The 14472-nt window shown below is 38.9% G+C and overlaps 1 pseudogene; it reads right to left on the bottom strand.

Annotated features, from left to right (window-relative positions):
• Window positions 1-721: 721 nt before the first annotated feature.
• Window positions 722-1670, bottom strand: LOC138093185 (olfactory receptor 51H1-like; annotated as a pseudogene).
• Window positions 1671-14472: the final 12802 nt, after the last annotated feature.

Genomic DNA, 14472 nt, shown 5'->3' on the forward strand with positions numbered 1-14472 from the left:
GAATTTTTCTTAAATTAGTTGTTAAAGATTGGCATGCAATGGAATACTAGTCAGCAATAAAAAGAAATAAACTACAAAGACCCACAACAACATGAGTGAATCTCAAATGCATTACACTATGAAGCCAGACATGGAAGACTATGTGCTGAAGGGCCCATGGCATTCTGGAAGAACAAGAATTATATGCATGGAAACAAATTAGAGCTTGTCAGGGTTGGGCATAGGTACAGGGGTTGACTAAAGGGGCAGCATGAGGTAGTTTGAGAGAGTGATATAATTTTTCTGTATCTAGGTATCAGTGGTGGTTGCATGACTATGCATCTTTGAAAACTTAATAGAACTATATACCAAAACCAGTAAATTTTATTGTATATAAATATTGAAAAGTTACTATACACCATTTTGAGAAAGAAACATTCATATTTGTATCAAGTTAAATTTTTGCTTTCATCAAAACTACTATGCAATGGCATATAAAACCTATTAGGTGCTTCTCACCACATGTGACTATTTAAATCTTCATTTCATTTATTAGAATTGAATATAACTTAAAAATTCAGCTCCTTGGTTGCACTAGCTAAGTATCAGGTGCTCAGTAGCCTTGTGTGGCTAGTGGTTACTATATTAGCAACAGAGACTTTTAACATCACTGCAGGAATTCCTATCGGACAGTGCTGTACTTGATAATCTTCTCTGACTCAATTGTGTTTGCACAAAAGTCCTAAGAGCCCACCCTACCCCCACGGAACACTTGGACAATCCACTGATGGGCCTGCTTGGTCCTAACACTGTATACAATCTGACTGAGCAGAGGAGGCAGTTGCAGGTAGGTACTGGCAATGACTGTGTGTACTATGGGTGACAAATGCTTCCCGAAGCAGTGAATCACAGTCATACCAATGAGAGGTACATAGAAGAGCCGCACGGCACAGATATGAGAGAGGCAGGTATTGAGAGCCTTGAGTGTCTCTTCCCAGGAAGCAATGTACAATACTGCCTGGAAGATTAGAAAGGAAGAGGCCAAGAGGAGCAAGGCATCTACCACAATGACGAAGATCACCTCCAGGAGGCCATAGATGCTGTTGACACGGGTGTCAGCACAGGCAAGCCTCATGGCATCCTGATGGAGGCAGTATGCATGGGAGAGGGTGTTGGAGTGGCAGAAAGGTAACTTTTGATGAGGAGAGTCACAGGGAGCACAATCCCCACACTCCGCAGCAGGACTGCTGCTCCAATCCTGTCAATGACTCCATGAGTGAGAACGGTAGCGTAGTGCAGAGGAAAGCGAATAGCCATAAAGCGGTCAAAGGCCATGGCCACTAGAACACCCGATTCCACTCCCCCAAAGGTGTGGATGAAGACAATTTCAGTGATGCAGGCATCAAGGGCTACTGAGCACCAGCTGAGCCAGTGAACACTGATCGTGGTGGGCACGGAAGACAATGGAGGCTGAGGTCAGTGGCAACTAGCATTGCCAGAAAATAATACATGGGCTCATGGAGATGTTGTTCAACTTTGATGACAGCTAGGATGGTGACATTACCCAGGAATGTGAAACTGTAAAGAAGACAGAGGGACAGGGCCAACCAGAAGTCCTTCTCTGGCATTCCTAGAATCCCAGTAAGGGTGAAGTTCTGATGGTTATTAATAGTTTGGTTGAATGATAGCATTGTGGATCAAAGGTTTGACTAGGCAAAAAGAGAAGAACTCATTAAGCCAATCAGCTTCAATTAGAATCACTAAGTTTTGAGATGGTAACATGAGAGGCAGTGATAAATATTTTATGTTCACAGTCTGATAAAGAAACTGATATCCCCACCCCCGTGAAGCAGTTCTATTACTGACCACCATATGCTAAAATATCTAGGAGAACAACAACAAAAAACTTTAATCAACACCTAAGCTAACTGGAATACAATTCACCTAGAAATATGGAGTAGTTGCTTGCCTCCTTCCTCAGGAAAAAATGATGCTGTTCATTTATCTGGGTCCTAAAAACTGATGCAAATAACCAGAAAAGAAATATTATCAGGCACAAACAAGACATAAACAGTGTTCATGAACACAAATATGAAGACCTGTATGTATCTTAATTATGATCTTAAATTGTTGTGATTTAGACAAAATCCTCATTGAGACTCAAGTTTTCCACTTGCATGACATGGGACAGAATAAGAAAGATAATCTTCAAGGACTAAACTTCTGACTATCTGCATTCCTAGTAGTGTATGGGTACTAAAAGGACCTGAGATTACAGCAGGTGATGAAGGAAGGAATTATTTGGCTTTCCTCAGAATTTTATAAGGACCCACTATGATAGACAGAATAACCGTCTCTAAGGATATTCACCTCCTAATTCTGGAAACCTGTGAACATAGTGGCTTGCATGGCCAAAGAAACTTTGAAGATGTCATTAAAGTTAATGGCTTCAGATGGAAGTTTATCCTGGATTACCCAGATAGGTCAAATTTGATCATATGAGTCCTCAAAAGTGAAGAAAATTCCCCAGCTGCAGAAAACCAGAGAGACAACTTGAGAAAGACTCAGCAGTACTTGTGAAGAAGAAGGAGGGGGACCAAGAGCCAAGGAATGTGAGTAGCCCCTAGATGCTGGAATAGGCAAGGGAGTGGAATTTTCCCTGGAGTCCTCTGAAAGGAATGCAGACTTGGTGACACCTTGATTTTAGCCCTGTAAGAACCGTGTTGTTCTTCTGACATGCAGAACTGTAAGATAATAAATATATGTATGCTGAGTCACTACATTCACGGTAATTTGTTGTGGGAGAAGAAGAAAACTAATATCCAGAGGAGCCAGAAGAGAGTTGCTTTAACCCCTTTTCAGAAATATTTGCAATCTTCCCATTCAGTCTCATTTACTCAGACTCTGTCCCTTTTTCTTCATGGAAGTTAGACTTCTCTGTCCTAAGGTATACTCGGAAAAGAATTCTGAGATCCATTTCTGTGTTACACCTAAGAGAACAGAATGTCGGATAGAACTTGCAATGAGTTTTACAGCCAACAACTGATCCAGTCAGGTGAAACCCATCTCTGGAGAATCTCCCAAAAGATAGATTCAAACATTACTCAGATTGATGAAGTCATTGGCCTTGGTGTTGAGAACACAGTTGGACTTAGTTTCCCTGTTCTTGCATTAAGATCTCTCATTCTATGCATTCTCACTACTGTGCAGCTACTTTAGTAATCTCCTTGAGTTTCCAGCAGCTCTATTTCCTATTGTAATTCTGAGTAAGACCTGCTGCTGCTGCTGCTAAGTCGCTTCAGTCGTGTCCGACTCTGTGCGACCACATAGACGGCAGCCCACCAGGCTCCCCCATCCCTGGGATTCTCTGGGCAAGAATACTGGAGTGGGTTGCCATTTCCTTCTCCAATGCATGAAAGTGAAAAGTGAAAGTGAAGTCATTCACTCGTGTCCGACTCTTAGAGACCCCATGGGGTGCAGCCCACCAGGCTCCTCCATCCATGGGGTTTTCCAGGCAAGAGTACTGTAGTGGGGTGCCATTGCCTTCTCCGGAGTAAGACCTAGATGAACTTAAAAATCATTCTAGATGTTAGTGTCTAACGGTTGCAGTAACAAAGATCAGTATTAAAATATTGGTGTCATACAATTAAATATCTTCTATTTCAATTACTTGTTATCTTTAGGAAGATGTATCCAAATGTACAGCTGAGATATCACTTTTGGGGGTCAGTCTAGCCACAAATGATAAGAATTCAAGATTGAACGAAAAAACAGTGCTATAATGGCTCTTAACCGTGTGTTATGATCCTTATTGAGCATCTCATAATAAGTTTCTCAAATAAAAGTGTTCATATATACACATAGTGGAGAAGGCAATGGCACCCCACTCCAGTACTCTTGCCTGGAAAATCCCATGGATGGAGGTGCCTGGTAGGCTGCAGTCCATGGGGTCGCTAAGAGTCAGATACGACTGAGCGACTTCACTTTCACTTTTCACTTTTATGCACTGGAGAAAGAAATGGCAACCCACTCCAGTGTTCTTGCCTGGAGAATCCCAGGGACAGGGGAGCCTGGTGAGCTGCCGTCTATGGGGTCGCACAGAGTCGGACATGACTGAAGTGACTTAACTTATATACACATACATGAATACAAGCAAAATTCTGCATAGAAATTAAGTGAATTCATGTATTACTGAAGCCAATCTCAGGATCCATATTAAAGAAAATGGAACAGAAGCCTGAGTCACAGAAAGAGCAAAGTCATTAGACAAAATCCAGGGTTGGCTACAAAGGGCAGAAAACTCTGGATGCTTGGGAATAAATGCAGACAGGAAAAAGTTGCTCCAAGTCGATAGCTTAGTGCTGCACTGTCCACTCTGGTAGCCACTAGAGACCTGTGGTCATTTATCTTTATATTAATTAAGCTAATTACATCATCAATACCTTAGTTACCCTTGCTGTGTTTCAAGTATTCAGTAGCTACATGTTGCCAGTGACTGCTGTATTTGAAAAGAACAGAGGCAGAATATTTTCATCATTCCAAAAAATTCTATTAAGATTTGAAAAATTAATGATGCAGACTGCAGATTTAGAGAATACCAACATTCTAGGTGACCTCTTGCCAAATCTTCGCTCCAAGTGGATTTAAGAGTCTTTCATACTGCATAACCTCTACCTCCCTTTACCTATCTCTCTGTCTTTGTCTCTTTTTGGGGGAAATTAAATAGGAAAGTACCACTAAATCTGAAGATTCTGGAGAGAAACCACCTGGGTTTGAATCAAAGTTCTATTTCCTTAGATAAGTTACTTAAGAATCTCTGTGATTTATTCCTCACCTTTTAAAAATGAGTGGGATAGTTAAGAGTATTCACTGGCGATATTGGGCATTTTGTTAAGCACCAGACAAATTAACACTCAAAATTTAGCTATAATTAATCAGCATCTTTTTTTCTCTGATCTTTGTCATATTTGGCTGTGAACATTAATCTCAAAAATATCAATAGGCTGTGGAATTTATTTACACACTGATAGATATATCTACCTACCCATATATTACTGATGCATTTTAATCAAATTCTATATTATCTAAATCTTTGTATCCATCAGTGAATTTAGTCCATCACTCAGTACCAGTGGCTTGCATGCAGTGACTGTTGCAGCGCTCAAGATCATGAACTCTACTGATCTGTGCTCAGTGACTCTTCACTTAATCATGAATGCTTATTGTGAAGAATTTATTGGAAGCAGATCCTAGATAAAATAGAGATGAAAGGATAATACACTAGTAGAAATCATAGGTAGTGAAAATCAGTAAGAGGAAGAGAGGAATAAAGAACATTGATTCTGAGGGACTAGGAGTACAAAACAAACTCTGCACTGACCATCCGAGGAGATTCATCACAGAGATTAACACAAAGTAAAAGTGAAGTCGCTCAGTCTTGTCCGACTCTTTGCGACCCCGTGGACTGTACCCCATCAAGCTCCTCCAGCCATGGGATTCTCCAGGCAAGAATACTGGAGTGGGTTGCCATTTCCTTCTCCAGGGGACCTTCCCAACCCAGGGATCGAACCCGGGTCTCCCACATTGCAGGCAGACGCTTTAACCTCTGAGCCACCAGGGAAGCAAAAAATTCAACATGAGGTTTGCACGTTAGTCTGCTGATTCCTTAAGATCTGATGAACCCAGGAAAAGTTTTCATGTTTAGCTAATTTACTGATAAATCACTTTGTTGAATGCCTACTAAGTTCTAGACAAGTCATCATAATCAGAGTCTCAAAATGAGATTTTTTTTTTTTTGCCTTCCAAGACCCTTAGCAAAGAACACATGAAAAACAAGATCAGAAAGAGGAGTAGAATGTGTGCCTGGGGTTGAATAAAAACAAGCTTTACAGATGGGTCAATATGTTCACCTTGTTCACCTATGTATCCTCAACTGGACTCAAATTAACTCTGCCTCCCTCAGTACTAGTGACAGACAATGAAGATCAAACATAAACTTTCCTCACAGCAAAAGGACAGAAACTTTATGGCTTAAGAAGAGTATGTGGGGAAGTGGAGGAGAAGAAGGAAATGAGATTTTTCCCTTTTCTACTCACAACATTGAAGAACGCTGAAGTAGCATTCAATGTTCTTTACCACCCAGGCAGTCAGGGAGAACTATTCCCTGAAAGACTGACTGAGAAATCTATACTCTTATAGTGTTTGAGCTGCAGGCTGAAACAGAGTTCTGGTACCTTGGAATTGTCTTCTGAAGAATCATAGATTAGTCTTTCACTTTGAGAAGAAATGTATTTGCTATTGGCCTTGAGCTGGAACTTAGAAGGGAAGGGCAAAATCTGGGGGGATCTTGTTACTTTTCTAATTGGCCTTTGGTAAAATGACACACTCTCCATCTAATTCTCTCATTTATAGATATGTGTTATTTCTATACTAATTATAAATATATCAGTTCAGTTCAGTTCAGTCTCTCAGTCGTGTCCGACTATTTGTGACCCCATGAATCACAGCACGCCAGGCCTCCCTGTCCATCACCAACTCCCAGAGTTCCTCAAACTCATGTACATTGTGTCAGTGATGCCATCCAGCCATCTCACCCTCTGTCGCCCCATCTCCTCCTGCCCCCAATCCTTCCCAGCGTCAGGGTCTTTTCCAATGAGTCAACTCTTCACATGAGCTGGCCAAAGTATTGGAGTTTCAGCTTTAGCATCAGTTCTTCCAAAGAAATCCCAGGGTTGATCTCCTTTAGGATAGACTGGTTGGATCTCTTTGTAGTCCAGGGGACTCTCAAGAGTCTTCTCCAACACCACAGTCCAAAAGCATCAATTCTTCAGCGCTCAGCCTTCTTCACAGTCCACCTCTCACATCCATACATGTCCACTGGAAAAACCATAGCCTTGACCAGATGGACATTTGTTGACAAAGTAATGTCTCTGCTTTTGAATATGCTATCTAGGTTGGTCATAACTTTTCTTCCAAGGAGTAAGCGTCTTTTAATTTCATGGCTGCAGTCACCACGTGCAGTGATTTTGGAGCCCAAAAAATAAAGTCTGACACTGTTTCCACTCTTTCCCCATCTACTTCCCATGAAGTGATTGGACTAGATGCCGTGATCTTTGTTTTCTGAATGTTGAGCTTTAAGCCAACTTTTCACTCTCCTCTTTCACTTTGAATCTGCCTTCTAATCCAAGGTATAAAGGTTTAATCCCTGGTCAGGGAATGAAGATCCCACATGCCACTGGGCAACTACTGAGCCCATGTGCCACAACTAGAGAGAAGTCCATGTGCCTCAACTAAGACCCAACAGCCAAAAAAAAAAAAAAACTTAAAAAAGAAGAAAAAAAATAGAAGGAAGTGAAATAGATAATTCTTGCTGAGACTCTTGATTCTAGGCTTTTTATAGAAATAGACATCACAAGCAATAGATTTATAGTGTAGACAGACAACAGACAATGGAAGGGATAATGGGCAGACATTTTAAATTAAATCATTTAATAATAAAAGCATCTAAAATTTGCTAAGTGCTTATTTATGTTCCAGGTTTTCATATGTTCTACATTCAAATGATCATGAAAACTTAATGGAAAATTGCTGTTTATTATAGCCACTGCATGCATGAATGAAAAATAGGGTCAGGCAAGTTAATTAACTTGACCCAAATCCCAAAAGTAAAAGCTACATTGGGGTGCTCTGACAATTTTTCTTTTAAGTTCTATTTGATCTTAAAAAAAGAGGATAAACTTTTAACCACAGAGAAAGTTTCTGTCATCAAATTCAAATTCAAGAATGAACAGTAGATTGGCCTCAATAGATCTGACTTCCTTCACTCCTACCATTAATCAGTTCAGTTCAGTTCAGTCGCTCAGTCGTGTCTGACTCTTTGCAACCCCATGGACTGCAGCACGCCAGGCCTCCCTGTCCATCACCAACTCCCAGAGTTTACTCAAACTCATGTCCATCTAGTCGGTGATGCCATTCAGCCATTTCATCCTCGGTCGTCCCCTTCTCCTCCTGCCCCAAATCCCTCCCAGCGTCAGAGTCTTTTCCAATGAGTCAACTCTTCGCATGAGGTAGCCAAAGTATTAGAGTTTCAGCCTCAGCATCAGTCCTTCCAACGAACACCCAGGAATGATCTCCTTTAGGATGGACTGGTTGGGTCTCCTTGCAGTACAAGGGACTCTCAAGAGTCTTCTCCAACACCACAGTTCAAAAGCATCAATTCTTCAGTGCTCAGCTTTCTTCACAGTCCAACTCTCACATCCATACATGACCACTGGAAAAACCATAGCCTTCACTAGATTGATCTTTGTTGACAAAGTAATATCTCTGCTTTTTAATATGCTGTTAAGGTTAGTCATAACTTTTCTTCCAAGGAGTAAGCGTCTTTTAATTACATGGCTGCAATCACCGTCTGCAGTGATTTTAGAGTCCCCCCAAAATAGTCTGACACTGTTTCCACTGTTTCCCCATCTATTTCCCATGAAGTTAGGGGACCGGATGCCACGATCTTCGTTTTGTGAATGTTGAACTTTAAGCCAACTTTTTGACTCTCGTCTTTCACTTTCATCAAGAAGCTCTTTAGTTCTTCTTCACTCTGCCATAAGGGTGTTGTCATCTGCATATCTGAGGTTATTGATATTTCTCCCAGCAATCTTGATTCCAGCTTGTGCTTCTTCCAGCCCAGCATTTCTCATGAGGTACTCTGCATATAAATTAAATAAGCAGGGTGACAATATACAGCCTTGACGTACTTCTTTTCCTATTTGGAACCAGTCTGTTGTTCCATGTCCAGTTCTAACTGTTGCTTCCTGACCTGCATATAGGTTTCTCAAGAGGCAGGTGAGGTGGTCTTGTATTCCCATCTCTTTCAGAATCTTCCACAGTTTATTGTGATCCACACAGTCAAAGGCTTTAGCATAGTCAATAAAGCAAAAATAGATGTTTTTCTGGAACTCTCTTGCTTTATCGATGATCCAGCAGATGTAGGCAATTTGATCTCTGGTTCCTCTGCCTTTTCTAAAACCAGCTTGAACATCTGTAAGTTCACTGACCTTTTTTTTTTCTCCCTAAAAACCGTATATACTACAGTTCCCTGCATTCTGTGACAGCATTCTAGAAAAAGTACCACCCAAATCTTGGTCTCCAACTTACTGAAAATCTAGTCTAGGAAATGAGAATCACTTCTGATGCTGACTGACAGCCACAGCAGTAAAACTGGGATGATAAACTAGCAGCATCTAGTCTAGAATCCCCTCTGGGGTGATCCTCTGGAGACAAGAGTATCAGTCTTGCTGAAGATGTGCCCAGGGGCATAGACCATATAGACCCAGGCTTCTGGGCATATTGGACCTAATTTTCCCTAATACAAACCTGTGATGACAATCATTCAAATACAGAATCAATCTGAATCTCATATGAATGGTACTTCACCAACTGTATCAAATTACAGATATACTTTACTGCCTAATCTTTACAATTCAGTCAAAAAAAATAAAATAAAAGAGGGGAGGGAGGGTCGAATGCATGGAGAGAGAGGAAGGAAGGAAAGAAGAGAGAAAGGGAAAGAAACTAAAAGAAAATGTGGAGCTCAGTCTTGCATCCACCTACTATCTTGTTTCTTTTTTCTGCTTCATGATTGTAAAGCCTTTCAATACTGTGATCTGTGGCCCCTCTTCCCACTTGTTTCCCATTTTCTCCTCAGTCAGCTTCAGTGAGAGTTCTTTCCCACTCCTCTGACACTATCTTTGTGTATTTCACCAATGGTCTGCTTATTGTCAAACATTCCCCATCTTACTTTCCTTTTAAGCAAAATCCAATACAGTGGAAAATTGCCTTGATGTTGAATTGCTTTCTTTTCTGCTTTTCTCATTGTTTGTTTTCTTTTTTATGTGTGTGACACCATGTTTTTCTCCAGCTTTAATGTCCACTCTTCAATATCCTGTGATGGCTTATCTTCTTCCTACATCACTAAATGTTAATGTATCTCTTATTAGGTCCATTCTCCTACTGAAGGATATTATCAAGTCCCATTGCTTCACATACCATCTATATATTGATTTAGTTCTGCCTTAATCTCCAAGATCAGCTTTCTACTTGATAATTCCACTTGGAATCAAATAGGAAGCTAAAAATTAGCATGATGAATACTGTAACCTTTTTTGCTGATTAATTTTAAGAAATCAGACTAACCATACAATTCACTCAGCTGCTCAAATCAAAACTACAGATTTTCTCCCCTTCTTCCTTCTATCATTGCCAAATCCTATTAAGTACAAACCAAAATATTTTCCACATACTTCAAATTCTCTTCCTCTTGATCTCTGTCATTTTAGCAAATTCACCATGACCCCTCATCTGTAATATAACAATAGCCTCCTAATTATTGATGTTTTCATTTTCTTACTTATTTGTTTTGTTGTGGTATAACTTATGGACCATAGAATTTATCCATTTTAGATGTACAATTTAAAGAGTTTCAGTAAATCTAAACAGCTGTGAAACTCTCATACCAAACTGATTTTAAGACTTTCATCACATAAAAATATTCCCTAATGATGGTTTGTCAGTCCTGGGCCTGTCTCTAGCTCCAGGAAACCACTGATACACTTTCTATCTATATAATTTGCCTTTACTAGAAATTTCACGTAAATGGAGTCATATTACTACAATATATTATTCTTTATGTCTATCTTCCTTCAAGTAATGCAATGTTACGAGTTTTACTCCTGTTGCTGAATATATTCATAATTCATTCCTTTTCTTTAATGAAAAGTATGTCACTGTACAAATAAAGCATATTTATTTATCCAATCACTAGTTGATATATATTTGGATCGTGTACAGATTTGACTGTTATAATAATGCCACTAAAAACATTAACAGACAGTCTTTGTGTTGGCATGTTTGGGTACATATCAGGGAAAGGAATTACTGGATAGTATGACAGGTGTTGGTCTAATTTTGAAGATGTCAAACTGTTTACCAGTGTGCTGAATCATTTTACATTCATATCAACCAGTTTTCAAATCCCACTTTACTTTCACTTTCCAGCAGAATCTTTGGTTGCCAACTTACATTTTTCTTTGATGAAACAGAAAGATACATCTGGACATCTGAGAAGCTCCAAGACTCAGTAAGTCTCCCGGTGTGGATCCAGGTAAACTTGTCTTTTGAGCACGAAGTGTTATTTGGGCATTTTGCCAGTTGGTTCTGACATGTATCTGACACCAAAGACAGTTTGTGAGCACTGAGTGTCATTTGGGCATTTTGTCAATTGGTTCTGATGTGTATCTGACATCAAGGACCATCTGTGAGCATGAAGTACTATTTGGACATTTTTGCCAATTGATCTGACATGTGTCTACCATTGAGGGTCAGTTTGTGAATGCTGAGTGTTATTTGGGCATTTTGCCAACTGATCTGACCTGTGTCATGTCAGGAACTGTTTGTTTTGGGCAAGTGTTTATTTGGTCATCTTCCTGGGGGACTTGTGACAGTTCTGTCTTCTGGTGTGTGAGTATATATTCCATTTGTGTGACTGGTGTCATTGTTGTCTTTTGTAAAAGGGGAACTACAGGGTCAATTCATTAGAAAAAAATTAGCCATGAAATCATGAATAAATTAATCATCGTATGGCAACAGTATCCTTTAGACTCCAAAGAAATTTGGTTAAGGTGAAGCTCTTTTGAAATTTAAAAACTTATACTTTTTGCATACACAGTTAGAGAAAGCTAGCTTGACAAAATACCATTTTCAGAATCTGACCCTGTGAGAACAAAAATATGCTTAAGAAAAAGCTTGAAGTAAACTCTTACCGTGTCCTTGAAATACACGGCAACCCGATTTGCTTGAAACCTCAGCAGTGGGTTAATTAGTAGAACTTTAAAATATATTTGGGTTCATTAAACACACATCTTGTACTACATCAAAGGGAAATTGTGGTATAAGAAAAATGTATGTTTTTAGAGGCTATGGAATATGTTCTTAAGTTTACCAATGAGAAAATACTGATATAACATGTTTCTTGGTTTTGTTGCTGCTGCTGCTGCTGCTGCTGCTAAGTTGCTTCAGTCATGTCCGACTCTGTGCAACCCCATAGATGGCAGCACACCAGGCTCCCCCATAAATTAAACCTACTTAAATGATAGGGGAAACATTTCAGTTTGTTAAGCATTAGGATATGTGTTGCCAGTGAGAGAAAGTATAAAGACCAGTGATATTTTTATTGAGGAAAGAAAAGGAAAATAATTTTGTCCTAGAGCTGGTTGCTTATGTATATAAGGATAATAAGGGACAAATTAATTTGGATCCAGAAAGTTAGAAAAAGTCTGTGAAAAAGGAAATTTAAGAAAAGAACTTTGTACATTGTCAGGATTAAAATTAGATTGAATTTAATTAGATAAATGAACTTTTTGTTAATAGTAAGCTGGTACAAGACTTTATTGATTTCAGAGTGGTAAGCAGCTAGGCCTCACTTTTGGGTAACACTGCTGCCAGGTTTGCTGATAGCTGACAAAGCTTCAGATTTTTTTCCCTCCATCTCAAGTTGACTCTGTACTCTCTGAGAGCATAGCAGTTGGCTTTGAGCCAGCTCCAACCTGGTGAAACTACTGTTTTAAAAATTTGCTTATTAAATCAGTTGTGAAGGAATGTGTCCTTACCTGAAGCTGTAAAAGGTTTTCAAATATGTTTCTCAATCTGTTGTTTGACTTTGGTCAACTTCTAGAACCTTAGAATCTTTTGTTGTTATATTTTAAAAAATAATTTATCCAGGTTTATGCATTTCTTTCTTTTCTTTTTTTTCTCTGAGGAGAGTATTCACCATCCTCTTCCTTTTAAAGTAGCCAGAAATCCATCTTTTCCTAATTTTTTTTCTAGAGATTTTACATTAAAGGGAAGCAAAGAAATGAGACAATACCAGTGGAACACTTTCTTTCTGATGAAAAATATCACATCACGTATGATATTGATAAAAATAACCAACCAGAGGGTAAAAACTTTATGATAAAAAGGTGATAAAAAGGTGTCTAAATGATGTTTCTGAGTAAATGATAAGGACAGGATCTAGTACAAAAATGGAAGGATTGGTTTTAGAAAGGAGGATGAATAGTTCATCTAATTTATACAAGGTAACAAAGAAATCAGCATATATTTGACCCTGTTAACAGACGAGTAAATGTGGTCGGGGCACTGGATGTTGTTTTCTGATAATTCAACTTTCTTGATGATGTAGGAAATAAAGTCATCAACAAAGAATAAGAATTTGGAAAGATGTAATGGAATAGAAGAGACATAAAAAAATTATAATTTGAAAGCTGTGAGGGAGTACATGAGGTCTTTGGTGATACATTTAAGGTAAGAATACAGTACTCAACATTGTTGTATGATCTCCTCTAAGTGTATTGGGCTCATCAATGCAGATGGAGAGGAGAGGCAACAGCTGGACTTAAACAGTAGATGTTGTTTAGTAATAGATAACAGGGAAATGTTGATTGAATAAAAAAATTAATAACTTTCTCTAAGATCAATCTTCCAGAAAATTAAAATGGTGATTTCAAGCAAGGTGTATCTGATTTCACAGACTCTACTCTTTCTGTTGAATTTTACCATTTTGGGTCTGGAAAGGCATACCCTTCATAAAGCAGAACTCCAGATATTAGGAAATTCTGTTAGAATAATGTGAGGGCTTTTCTGAATGAAGATATTCTAAAGGGGACATCAGTTTTCGTAGATATGGATGAGGCAAGTCCTGATGTTTGCAGAGGAGCCCAAGTCATCCATTAAACACTCAGATCAAGCTTTTTGTGTTTGTATATTTCTGTCTCTAACAGCACTTTAAGAGAGATTGGGAAGCATTAAATATTCTCAGAGATTAGAAACTCCTTAAGGATAAGGATTTCATCCTTTAACTCCTTACACATAATGGCAAGGGATGCTTAAAGAAATGTAAATCTTTATATATATATACTATATATAGTATATATAGTAATATATATCTAGAGATACATAGAGACACACATACATATATATAGCCCACATAAATCATTATGTAAAATATAAATATACAGAAAATTATAGATCTCTAGATGTAGTCACATTCTCATGGTAAAAAATATACAGAAATATCTATTGTAAAACACCAACCCTTCACATTTATGATAAAGTTAGTCTCCTGAAGATTATAATACACATATTTCTTATTAGGTTTAAATTAAAAATTTAAACCCAAATTAAACTTAAACCCAATTTAAAGTGAAAAACCAAACATGAACCCCCCTCCCACCTCCCTCCTCATAACATCTCTGTGGGTCATCCCCATGCACCAGCCCCAAGCATGCTGTATCCTGCGTCAGACATAGACTGGTGATTCAATTCTTACATGATAGTATACATGATAGAATGCCATTCTCCCAAATCATCCCACCCTCTCCCTCTCCCTCTGAGTCCAAAAGTCCATTATACACAGCTGTGTCTTTTTTCCTGTCTTGCATACAGGGT

This window comes from Capricornis sumatraensis, chromosome 16, assembly GCF_032405125.1.
Source record: "Capricornis sumatraensis isolate serow.1 chromosome 16, serow.2, whole genome shotgun sequence".
Lineage (NCBI taxonomy): Eukaryota > Metazoa > Chordata > Mammalia > Artiodactyla > Bovidae > Capricornis > Capricornis sumatraensis.